The sequence below is a fragment of the Cebus imitator genome, unplaced genomic scaffold (assembly GCF_001604975.1).
Source record: "Cebus imitator isolate Cc_AM_T3 unplaced genomic scaffold, Cebus_imitator-1.0 Scaffold758, whole genome shotgun sequence".
Classification (NCBI taxonomy): Eukaryota; Metazoa; Chordata; class Mammalia; order Primates; family Cebidae; genus Cebus; species Cebus imitator.
In genome coordinates this window covers 19,467-33,727 of record NW_016108073.1, presented here as the reverse complement: position 1 = coordinate 33,727, position 14,261 = coordinate 19,467, and positions in this window count along the sequence as shown.

The following is a 14,261-nucleotide window of genomic DNA, read 5'->3' as shown; positions in this document are numbered from 1 at the left end:
AGCAACCAGCATTATGAATTAGTTGGAAAACTGAGTCTTCCAAGTACAAAATGGGGAGAAACTGTCTCTCTGATATACATGCCCACTGGGAGACAAGCAATCAAGCCACAGTGAAGTGCATTAACCTTAGCCAGCACTAGAGCTGATTTGATAAGGTGAGGAGTATATGAGACGACGTGGCATCAGGGTGTGCTTTATATGCATTCCCACAACTCAGAGTCAAAGCTAGGTAACTGTAAACTATACATATTAAAGTCAGATCTTCAAGGAGGTGAAAAATAAATAAATTCAAGAATAATAAGAAGAAATGCTTTACCTAGATGATAGTTCTTACCATATGAAAAAAGAGTTTTACAACAGCGAATAAAGATTACACTAACTCTCCAGCAATAGATCCAAGCCAAAAATGAAATCTCTGAAATACCAGATAAAGAAGGCAAAAGGTTAATTAGAAAGTTGCTCAATGAGATTCCAGAGAAAGTTGAACACCAACATAAATAAATCAGAAAAATAATTCAGGATGTATATACACACGTACATTTACATTTTTGTATATATTTACGTGTGTTTGTATATATTACACATACACACATTCTGAAATACTACCCAGCCTTAAAAAGGAATGAATTTGTGCCTTTTGAAGTGACTTGGATGGAACTGGAGGCTATTATCTATTATCCTAGGGGAAGTAACTAAGGAACAGAAAACTAAATACCACACATTCTCATCTATAAGTGAGCGGTAAGTTTTGGGCAGGTAAAAGCATACAAAGTGATATAATGAACACCGGAAACTCAGAAAAAGGGAAGCTAGGAGGGGTGTGAGGAATTAGAAAATCACCTATTGGGGCAAAATTTACACTATTTGGATAATTGGTATACTAAACGCTCAGTCTTTACCACTACAAAATTTATCCATGTAACCAAAAATCACTTGTACCCCCACAGCTATTGAAATAAAAATGCCTGAGTTCACAAAGTGCTGGAATTACGGGCGTTAGCCAATATGCCCTACCCTGTATGAATTTTAAATAGTGGGTTTAAAAAAAAATTCTCTGGAGAATGTTGTTGGTAGTTTTATAGGAATAGCATTGAATCTATAAATGGCTTTGGAGAATATGGCCATTTTGTCAGTACTGATTCTTTCTATGCATGAGCCTCAATTACTTTTCCATTTTTTGTGTCATCTCTGAATTCTTTTAGCAATGTTTTGTAAGTCTGATTGTAGAGATCTTTCACCTGCCTGGTTAGCTGTATTTCTATGTATTTTATTCTTTTTGTGATAATTGTGTATTGGATTGCATTCTTGATTTTGCTCTCAGCTTGAATGTTGTTAGTGTATACAAATGCTACTAAATGTTGTTCATCATATTTTTATCCTGAACTGTGTTAAGATTGTTTATCAGATACAGGAGCTTTGGGACGCAGCCTATGGGGTTTTCTAGGTATAGAATCACATTGTCTACAAGCACAGATAATTTAACTTCATCCTTTCTTATTTAGATGTGTTTTATTTATTTTGCTTTCCTGATTGTTCTGGCTACGACTTCCAGTACTATGTTTTATAAAAGAGGTGAAGGTGGGAATCCTTTTCTTGTTCTGGTTCTCATGGGGCAGGTATGCAGCTTATGCCCATTCAGTATGATATTGGCTGTAAGTTTATCATAGATAGCTCTTATCATTTTTAAGTCTATTTCTTTAATGACTAGTTTGTTGAGGGTTAACATGAAGTGATATTGAATTTTATCAAAAGCCTTTTCTGAATTTATTGAGATGATCATGTGGTTTTGATTTTAGTTCTGTTTTGTGGTGAATCACATTTATTAATTTGTGTATTCTAAATCAATCTTGCATCCCAGATATAAAGCCTACTTGATCGTGGTGGATTAGATTTTTGACATACTAGTGGATTCGGTTTGCTAGTATTTTGTTGAAGATTTTTGCATCTATGTTCATCAAGGTTATTGGCCTGACATTTTCTTTTTTTTTTTTTTGCCTCATGCCAGCTTTTGTTACCAGGATAACAGTGGCTTCATAGAATGAGTTAGGCAGGAATCCCTTCTTCTTGATTTTTTGGATCGAGTAGCAATGGTGCCAGTGCTTTATTATAAATCTGATAGAATTTGGCTGTAAATCCATCTGGTCTCAGCTTTTTTTTCTCGTTGGCAGGCTTTTTATTACTGATTCAATTTTGGAACTCAATATTGATCTGCTCAGGGATTTAGTTCCTTTCTCCTTCATTCTTGGGAGATTGTTTCTGGGAATTCCTCCATTTCTTCTGAGTTTTTTAGTTTGTGCACATAGAGGTGTTCATAGCAGCCTCTGAGAGTTTTGTGTTTCTATGGGGTCAATGGTAATGTCCCCATTGTCATTTGTGATTGTATTTCTTTGGATCTTTTTTTTTTTTATTTATTAGTCCATATAGTAGTCTATCAATCTTATTCTTGCATTCAATAAACCAATTCCTGGATTCCTTGATGTTTTGTATACTTTTTTTTGTCTCAATTTTCTTCAGTTCAGCTCTCATTTTGGTAATTTCTTGTCACCTGCTAGCTTTGGGATTGGTTTGCTCTTGTTTCTCTAGTTGGAATGTGAGGTTGTAAATTTGAGAACTTTCTAACTTTTTGATGTGGGTGTTTAGTGCTATAAAGTTTACTTAACATTGCTTTACTTGTATCGTGGAGATTATGGTATGTTTTATCTTTGTTCTCTTTGGTTACAAATAATTTATTGATTTCTACCTTAATTTCATTGTTTACCCAAAAGTCATGCAGAAGCAGGCTGTTTAATTTCCATGTCATTGTATGTGTTTGAGTAATTTTTTAGTATTAATTTCTCTTTTTATTGTGCTGTGATCCAAGAGTTTGTTCAAACATATTTTAAATAATCAACATCTAATTTTTAGTTAAGCATAACTATTAAAGAACAAATGATATTATTCTGAATTTGAAAACTAATCACAAGGTTTCTTTTGCATACACTTTACTGTAGAGAAACTAGTGGATATGTACAAAATGACTTATGCAAATGTAAGCATGAATTATTTTTTCAGTCAAAAGAGTACTGGATTGTGAACTCAAAAGAGATGCATTACTATTTTTTGGTGGATTTGAATCATGTAAATGAGTTCTGCAGATGATATAATTCACATAGCTAGTATTATCTTAGTTCAATAGGGTATAAAGAATAAAATTCACATAGTTGCTAATGTTAAAGTTTTACAGAGAGTCACTACGTATTCACATTTGGAGAAAATCAAATTCTATGGAAAATTAGGATTAATTTATATGTTGACTTTAAAATATACCATTTGTGATACTGCTGCATAGATTTTTTAATTGGCTCACATGTTTTAAGTGTTCCCTTTCCCACAAAGTAAACATTAGTTTGAATAGAGGTGCTGAATATAAAAACACTGCTTTATAAATTATTCAGCACTTGTTATAATCATCTATGTTAACTTCAATGTGTAGACAATGCAATATTCTTACATTTTCATTGCAAATTGAAGCTTTTGCAATAATGCATATTAATTAATTTAAATTGGCCACCTTGAAATAAATGTTTCAGTGTGATATTTTTTCTATGTGAAAAATGAAACTTGGTGTTTCTTTTTACACCTAATTATTATAAATGCAATTTTAACAATTTTCTTCACATAGGAATGTAGAATCAGTTAAACTTTGGGGTGCTAATCAAATTAACAAATTTTAAATGCCACAAAGAAGCACAGATAAAGTTACAAATAACACTGATTATTTCCAAACTTCAATTTTCTGACCTGTTGTCATTATTTTGCAAAGGTCTCTAGGCTCTCTTAAGGTAATGCATGACTTATTTAAAAGTAAATTTCCAGTGATGTCAGCTAAAATGGGAGAGCATAGAATTACCAAAGCCCATTATCCCACAAAAGCAGATACTTATGTGGCATAAACTGACACAATAACATTTAGAGGAGCACTGGGAACTAATCAGAAATTCACAGCAACAAAATAAATATTTTTTAAACATCTGAATTTCATTAAGAAAATTTTGTAAGGGTTTTACCCACCCTAAACCCACCCCATACTTCTCAGCTTGACAGCGGCCTTAAAGAATACTACCCACATTCGGTTTTAGATTCCTGATGATGGAGAGAGGCAATAAATCATATATTCCAATAATTTTGTTTTCTTTTTTACCTATTTTGTGACACCCTGAAGTTTAAGCTCAAAGGGCTTCCCTTTCTTTCATCCTGGTCAGTACTTTAGCAGGGCTGAAGTGGCTACCCTGGGGGAATGTTGTTGAAAACACTTAAAAGTAGGTGCATTACTTTTTGCCACATAAGGCAATGAATAGCAGTGGGGTAAATGATAGACAAACTAAAGTGGTTGAGAATAAAAGCTGGTTAGTGAGACATATTGGGAGTAAGGGACTTTAAAATGCTGCCACATATTTCTGGGAATCTAGATGTGCACACCCAGGACTGGCATGTATTCAGAACTTACCTGATAAGTCCCTAAACTCTCACCTTTGGCTGATCTTTGGGAGATTCACAGGCAAGAAATGAAGGCAAAGTTAGAGTATTAAGCTGCCAGGCCAAGTGTTGAAGGCATAAACCACCACAAATGTAGAGTCAATCTGCACAACTGGGAGGTGTTGTTATCATTTTTTCAGACATTTAAGGAAACATCTGTTGAGTCACTAGGTCATCGCTAAACTAATGTTAAACAGATTTTAGTGGTTACACACAACAAAGAATATATACTTTATAAAATTAGTTCAGACAAATCAATAAAGAAAAACAACTGCAATAAGCAATAACAACTAAACTTTGGAGACAGAACAATCTAATTTCTAGAGTTGCTGTATTGTAATGTACCAAATGTCCAATTTCCCAGAAAAAAATATAAAGCAGGCAAAAAATTAGAAAATATTGCTCTTACACAGTAAAAAATTACTAAAAACTCTGTCTTCGAGAGATCTGACACTGGATTTCTAAACAAAATTATGAATCAACCATTTAAAATATGATCAATGAAGGAACAGAAACTATATACAAATAAATAAAGGAATGTGGAATGTCTAACCAAATTGAGAACATTGGTAAGAAGACAGATCTAACAAAAATGAACCAAATAAATTTTTTGGAGTTAAAATATACAATAATTGAAATAAAATAATTACTAGAGTAGTTCAACAGCAGTTTTAAGCATGCTAAATAAAGGTTGAAGGATCTTGAAAACAGTTAATTGAGATTATTTAGGCTGAGAAAAAAAGAATTTTTAAAAATTAAAATTATGCAGGATATAACAAATTTATAAAGGTATGCATAATGGTAGTTCCAGAAGTAGTACAGAGATAGAAAGTACATAAACATAATTTGAAAAACCAGTTCTCAAAATATTCCCGAACTAGATTACAGAAATAACTCTAAATATCAAGAAACCAGTAAACCCTAAGTAGAATATTCTCAAAGACACACACTTTGAGAAACATAACCAAACTGTCAAAAAAAGACAAAAAGATGATTTTTAAAGCAGCAAGAAAGAAGCAGCTTGCCACTTACAGGAGAATCTCAATAAAATTAATAGCTGACTTCTCATCAGAAACCACAGAGCTTAGAAGACAGTGGCATTGTATATTAAGTGTTTGAAGAAAAAAAATCTGTTAATCAATAATTTTATATTTGTTAAAATTCTCCTTCAAAACTTAAAGAGAATTTAAATCACTTTTACGTAAACTAAATCTGAGAGAATGTTATAGACCAAATATTTGTGTCCCCCTATATTAATTTATATATATTATATTGTGCTTATATTTGAAGGTAGGTTATCTAAAGAGATAATTAAAGTTAAATGAGATCATAAGGGCAGAGCCCTAATCTTATGGGATAAATGAGCTTGTGAGAAGGGACACCAGAGAGCAGTCTCTCTCTTCCTCTCTCTCCCTCTCCTCCCCTACTCCCTCGTCTCTACAAGTGCACAAAATAAAGACCATGTCATAATAAGGTGGTCATCTACAAGCGAAGCAGAGAGCCCTCACCAGAAACAAATTCTGATTTGTTTGGATTAACCTCAAAAACATTATACTAAGTGAAAGAAGCCAGATACAAAAGGCCACATATTGTGTGATTATATTTTTGAGAAGTGTCCAGAATAGGCAATTTTATATGGAAAGAAAGCAGAGTAGTGGTTTTCAGGGACTGAGTGAGGGGAAATGGAGAGTAACCACTTAATGTGTACAGAGTTTCTTTTTTGGATGATGAAAATGTTCTGGAATCAGTGGTGATGGTAATAAAACATTGTGAATATACTAAAAGCCACTGGATGGTACCCTTTAAGGTGGTTAAAATGGTTAATTTTATGTTCTGTGAACATTGTTTCTACAATAAAGTAGATTTCCAGCAACAAAGGGCCATTAGAGTGGAAGCATACTCTGAAGAGTTATTAATCACTAACTCCTAACATGCAATAGATTTTTAGGTAGCATTTTTATATAGAAAATTTTATATTAAGACATATTAAGTATCAAGTGTCATTATTATTGATATACAATGGATTCTCATCCAACATTGTGGTGTGATTTTAAAATAAGAACCAGGAAATCAAAAGTATTTCCTCTGGGGCTTGATCCTTGATCAGATCATTGAAAATCTATGGCTTCCAGATTTGTGGGGAACAAACACTTTTATTCCATATACAATGCTCTAAGGCCACCCAGAGAGACTGGATTATCTGCGTTGACTATTCATATTTCCTCAGAGATATTTATTTGAATGATGACTTCTACAGAGTAGACACATCTGTTGTTAAAGTTTATTTTGTTTTTAAGAGGAATCATGCCTTTAATGATGCCAAGAATTGAAGGCAAAGGGAGAGCTATCCTTGCTTCAATAAAACAACTCTACTTTATTAAAGAAAATTATTTTATTTTTAGTTGACAAATAATAATTGTGTGTGTGTGTGTATGGGGTGCAACGTGGTTTTTCAATACATGTGTACGCTGTAGAATGATTAAATCAGGCTGTTATATACATCAACTCAAATATCATTCTTTTGGTGAGAATATTTAACACTTTCTCTGATAGCTGTTTTAAATTACACAATACATTTTAGTTAACATAGCTGCAGTATCATATCACAAGCTAAGATTTGGAAACTCCAAAATGTCCATCAACAGATGAATGGTTTTTCAAAGGTGATACAGATGCACAATGAAATACTATTTCAGTCTTAAAAAGAAAGCAACAGATAATTCTGTCATTTGAGACAACGTGGATGGACTTAGAAAACATTATACTAAATGAAGTAAGCCAGTCACAGGAAGAGAAATACCATATGATCTCATTCATATCTAGGGTCTCGAAAAATCAAACTCACAGAAGTAGAGAGTGAAGTGGTGGTTACCAGAGGCTGGGGAGTGGGAGTCAATGAGTAAAAGGGAGTTGTTTGTCAAAGAATAAAAGGTTCAATTAGAAGTAATGAATTCTGGCAATCTGTTGCATAGCATGGTGAACTTTACTCTTAGCTATTTTATAAAGTGGGATTCTGCAAAACCTTTTATTTGAAAATAAGATTTTGCTGCTAAAAAAGAGCAATTTAATATCATTGCTCATAAAAATTTAGTTTGCAAGCTGCTCAGAGTAAAGAATTTTAAAATTTCTTTCATTTTTAATTTTGTATGTGACTATTGTGACTTTTAACTCTGGAACTTCTGTTATCAAGATAGTCCTGCTCAAAAGTACAATTACAAGCTTTGCAAAAATTTTCCTTTAACAATTTATTATAGCTCATACTATTGTCAAAATGTTGCTTTCAGAGATTTGCAATAACTATTAACTCCAATTTTCATAGTAACATTGTGAAACAGCCACTGTTTTCATGCCATTTTTACAGTAGAAAAAAACGTGAAGAAAGAGGTTAAAATTTCACCAAAGCAGCAGTAAACAGAGCTGGGATTTGAACTCTAAATTTGTTTCACAGCTTTGCTATGCTATCTTTCCATATTAATAAAGCTACCTTTCCATATTAATGAAACTGTGTTAGTGCTGCTCATTCTTTAGGTTTTGAACTACTAGATAAGGGAATTATCTGTGATCCCTTACAGACTATTTGTGACATCAGGGAGGCATTTTGAGATGGCTGGCTAAACTCTAGGGATTACATCTTGAACAGGACTTACTCTTACTGTGATTTTGTCTCTTGTTTCTTCTAATAAAGGCAACCAATACTACGTGCAAACCAGAGAATACTGCTTATATAACCAATTAGCTGACTAGGCGAGGGACCCAGAACTGTGGTGATGCCAACTCTATGACCTAATAAAAGTTGACAGTTAACCCTAGAGACCCATAATGGCAGCATTCCCAGGACTAAGACAATGACTTTGTTGATTAATACATGTTGTTGAATTCTTTTTTCCTCTGGGATATATTTAACCAATGTCTGTTTAAGCAACTCTTCTGGTAATATGTGAATCCCATATCTCAAATGTCTGCAAATAACTGTGTTTATTTATAAAACTCATGATCATGCATTTATGTTCATAATAAAAATATTACTAGTCAAACTGATCCAGAATATGATTGTTCAGCATGTCCTCCAGCAATCTCTTTATTGATGACAAGCTAGATAAAATGTAGAAAGCATATAAGGCAAGTTAAAATTTCTTCAGATTTGGAAATAAAGCAGAGTCCAGTAGATGACTATTGATAACATTGGAGTTAGTAAAATAACTTTGAGAGTAGATAATTGGCATAATCAAGTTTAATTAAAAATATGGAATGGACAATGAAAAACTTTTTTTCCAATGATTAGATATATTTCCATCATTAAATAACCATAGATTTGTATCCATTTAGTAAGCTCAGTAGTTATACTACTAAAAATATTCTATGATAAAAACATTCTATAGTCCTTCCATATTTTTTTTGAGATGGAATCTCACTCTGTCACCCAGGCTGGAGTACAGTGGTGCAATTTCAGCTCACTGCAACCTCCACCTCCTGGGTTCAAGCGATTCTCCTGCGTCAGCCTCTGGAATAGTTGGGACTGAAGGCATATTGCATTTTTAGTAGAGATGGGGTTTCACCATGTTAGCCAGGATTATCTCGATCTCCTGACCTTGTGATGCGCCTGCCTCAGCCTCCCAAAGTGCTGGGATTACAGGCTTGAGCCACCATGTCCCGCCTTCCTTCAACATTTTTAAAAGGATGTTGTAGGTTTAGATAACTTGAAGAAATTATGAAATTGATTCTGAAAATATTACAAATTTTGAAAAATAAGACTCATGAGAACAGTGAGGAGAAACTAAGCTTATTTTTTCTGAATTAGAGAAAACTAAAGAAAAACATGATAATGGATTTCAAGTGCATGAAACTCTGAAAACATAGAAAAAAAGGGCTAAAACTATAAAATTGTGAGTGTCCTAAAATAAGCAGTCTTTGAGACACTGGAATTGTTAGTAATATGAAGTCAATTTTTTAAAGGAGGAATTAAGCACTGTGAAAAATAAACATTAAATATTGAAGAATGCAATATGATAACCGTTGCAGATAGAAGAGCTTTACTAAAGTACAAAGCCATTTAAGAATATAAGTGTCTGTTGCAGTGATAAGTTGAAATTTGAAATCCGTGGTATTCAGACATGTAGAGAAATTTACCTTGAAGATTTAAGGAATCTTAGTACTGAGATTTCTGAGAACAAGGGAATGTGAGCTATTATCCAGAGCTGCTATGTAAAAGGAAAATACAGAGAGACAGCACATTTGTGCTTTATTCCACTTTGAAGGTACTCATATAAGCAGGTGATTATCTCATTGAGACAGGAGAGTTTACTACCATTTGTTGTTTAATATACCTATGCAATATGAAAACACTATGATGATAGTGTTTTCACATTTAGTATTTTTTCTCACGATTTATAATACATCCTGACATTCTAAAACTCAAAGGAATCATTAATTTAATGATTTAATTCCTAAGAAGAAAATGCTCACAGGGCATTTTAATTTTAATAATATACCAGATATCTTACACATTTTGTGCATGTGTGGTCTGTGTGAATGCTTGCCTGTGCTCATAGAAGATTGCTAGATTTTGAAAACAAATACAATTTCTGTCTCAATAAGGGAATTATGGATCTATTAGATTTATTATAGTTGTAAAAAATTAAACCCAAGAGAACAGAACTTATAGTGGTACATAAGTGCTACTTCCTACTGTTAAGTTAATGTTTTATGACATATTATGCAACTTTTTCACTCCCACTGGAGAATTGTCCTTTATTCTCTCTTATTGAAAAACAGCCTGAAACAATATACTCTGATAACCGTTCTAGCTGAAAATCATATTTGCACCCTGTGGAGAAATATAGTCCAATTTAAATTAGTATTTCTAGTAAATATACAAAAAACTCTTTCCAAAAACATCTTTCAGGAAAGCTGCATCACCAAATGATGTATTTTCTAAGTAATGCACAACAATTTGTACTCAAGTCATTTTGCCATTTCATTAAACTTTACAGCATATGGCATTTTCTTCAAAAGTAGAGGGAAAAAGGAAAAGAGATCCATTAGAAAAAGAATCGTAGTTCTCCTTGAAGAGGTCCTTTACATTCCTTGTTAGTTGTATTCCTAGGTATTTTATTTTCTTTGTAGTAATTGTGAATGGCAGTTCGTTCTTGATGTGGCTCTCTATAAGTCTGTTATTGGTGTATAGGAATGCTTGTGATTTTTGCACATTGATTTTGCATCCTGAGACTTTGCTGAAGTTGCTTATCAGTTTCAGGAGATTCTGGGCTGAGATGATGGGGTCTTCTAGATATACAATCATGTTGTCTGCACATAGAGACAATTTGACTTTCTCCTTTCCTATTCAACGAAAAGTACAAGCCATTGCTCAACGAAATAAGAGAGGACACAAACAGATGGAGAAACATTCCATGTTCATGGTTAGGAAGAATCAATATCGTGAAAACGGCCATACTGCCCAAAGTAATTTACAGATTCAACGCTATTCCTATCAAGCTACCAATGACCTTCTTCACAGAACTGGAAAAACCCATCTTAAGCTTCATATGGAACCAAAAGAGAGCCCGCATAGCCAAGTCAATTCTAAGCAAAAAGAACAAAGCAGAAGGCATCACACTGCCGCACTTCAAACTATACTACAAGGCTACAGTAATCAAAACAGCATGGTACTGGTACCAAAACAGAGATGTAGACCAATGGAACAGAACAGAGGCCTCGGAGGCAACACAACATATCTACAACCATCCAATCTTTGACAAACCTGAAAAAAACAAGCAATGGGGAAAGGATTCCCTGTTTAATAAATGGTGTTGGGAAAACTGGCTCGCCATGTGCAGAAAGCAGAAACTGGATCCCTTCCTGATGCCTTACACTAAAATTAACTCCAGATGGATTAAAGACTTAAACATAAGACCTAACACCATAAAAAAACCTAGAAGAAAATCTAGGCAAAACCATCCAGGACATAGGTGTAGGCAAGGACTTCATGACCAAAACACCAAAAGCATTGACAACAAAAGCCAAAATAGACAAATGGGACCTAATCAAACTCCACAGCTTCTGCACGGCAAAAGAAACAGTCATTAGAATGAATCGGCAACCAACAGAATGGGAAAAAAATTTTGCAGTCTACCTATCTGACAAAGGGCTGATATCCAGAATTTACAAAGAACTAAAACAGATCTACAAGAAAAAAACAAACAAGCCCATTCAAAAGTGGGCAAAGGATATGAACAGACACTTTACAAAAGAAGACATACATGAGGCCAACAAACATATGAAAAAATGCTCATCATAACTGGTCATTAGAGAAATGCAAATCAAAACTACATTGAGATACCATCTCATGCCAGTTAGAATGGCAATCAATAAAAAATCTGGAGACAACAGATGCTGGAGAGGATGTGGAGAAATAGGAACACTTTTACACTATTGGTGGGAGTGTAAATTAGTTCAACCACTGTGGAAGACAGTGTGGCGATTCCTCAAGGACATAGAAATAGAACATCCATTTGACCCAGCAATCCCATTACTGGGTATATATCCAATGGATTATAAATCGTTCTGCTATAAGGACACATGCACACGAATGTTCATTGCAGCACTGTTTACAATAGCAAAGACCTGGAACCAACCCAAATGCCCATTGATGATAGACTGGACAGAGAAAATATGGTACATATACACCATGGAATATTATGCAGCCATCAAAAATGGTGAGTTGGGGTCCTTTGTAGGGACATGGATGAACCTGGAAACCATCATTCTCAGCAAAGTGACAGAGGAGCAGAAGATCAAACACCGCATGTTCTCACTCATAGGCGGGTGTTGAACAATGAGAACAGATGGACACAGGGAGGGGAGCACTACACACTGGGGTCTGTTGGGGGGAAATGGGGGAGGGACGGGGGGCTGGGGAGGTGGGGAGAGATAGCATGGGGAGAAATGCCAGATATAGGTGATGCAGAGGAAGGCAGCAAATCACACTGCCATGTGTGTACCTATGCAACAATCTTGCGTGTTCTGCACATGTACCCCAAAACCTAAAATGCAATTTAAAAAAAACGAAAAAGAATCCTAACTATTTTCATTTCTATTAAAGATTTGTGGTTTGGATGTTTTTGATAATAAAACAGTTTTGTTTTTTGCTTCATAAAAAAAATATATGGACATATATTTTAGATAATATTGTGAATCTGCGTGTAATGTCTGTTTGTTTCCTTTTCAATGTAGAACAAATGTTGAGAAAAAATATTTTATAAGTTTATTATTGAAAATGATAAATCAGTGAGAATTGAAAAAGCAAAAAAAAACTTTCCTATTCTGTGCAAACCGCCTATACTTCACCATTAGTTAACAAGGTTCCTAATTTCTTATAAATTCCATTCCATGGAAACACAAAATAGAGTGATTAGAGGAAGATACAAAAACCGAAATAAATTAATAATATTGTATATATTTAAATTGTAAAACATGCTGTTTTCTTATACTTAGTGAACTGGTTACTAACGTCCAGCAAGTTAACATTATCTCATGTAGTTAGTTACCCATTAAACAATACATTTTATTGTGTATTTTTAAGGTTTACAAGGATGCTAAGGGATACATAATGATACATAGTTACATATAGATAGTATGATGGTCACTATAGTGAATGAATCAGATGAATGTATCTACTATATCATATAGTAATTTTTTTTGTGACAAGAACAGATAATATCTACTTGTTTAACAAAAATCTCTAATACAATTGTATTAACTTTAGTCCTTATGTTGCACATTTGTTACCATGGGTAGTCTGAGGGAGAGAAAATGGAGAGATGTAGGCCAAATAATACGAAGTAGTAGATATGCATAATGAACAACAATTGTTTTACGCTCTATTTTTGTGTATTCAAGCTTTTAAAAAAATATAGACTGAATAAGTTAATTTATGTAATATTTTTCTTTCTGCATCTGGATTACTTTACCTAGAACAATGTACTCTAGGTCTATCCATGTTGCAATTGGCAGGATTTCCTTTATTACATCTGTATACATATATATGTGTGTATATATACATGTGTGTGTCTGTGTGTGTGTGTAAATATGAGCATGTAGATAGACAAGTTTCTCTCAAAGTTTATTTATTTGTTTATATATTCATGGCCACCTACGTTATTTCCATATCTCAGTTATTGTTAATAATGATATGGGAGTGCAGGTTTCTTTATAAAGTAATGATTTTTTTTTTCTCCATTGGGTATATAATGAGAAGAGGAATTGCTGGGTCACATAATAGATGACATCAATTTATATTTAGAAACCCTAAAGATTAAACAAGTAAACCTGTTAGAAATAATAAATACATTTATTAAAGTTGTAGGATAAAAGCAATATACAGAAATTAGTAGCATTTGTATATACAGGTAATCATTTATCCAAAAAAATTGAAAAATCCCCCTTTTGAAAAGATAAAAAAATCTAGAAATAAATTTCAATGAAGAGTTGGCAGATTTGTACACTGAAAAAGATAAAACATTAATGAAAGAAAGTGAACAAAACACAAATCAAAGGGAATATATCCTGTGTTCATAGGTGAGAAAAACAATATTGTTAAAATGTCCATGCTACCCACAGCAATATAGACTTAACACAATCTCTATCAAAATTCCAACGTCATGCATCATAAAAATAGAACAAAAAAATCCTAAAATGTGCATAGAACCACTAAAAAAGCCTGGAGAGCCAAATGTATCCTTTTTTCTTTT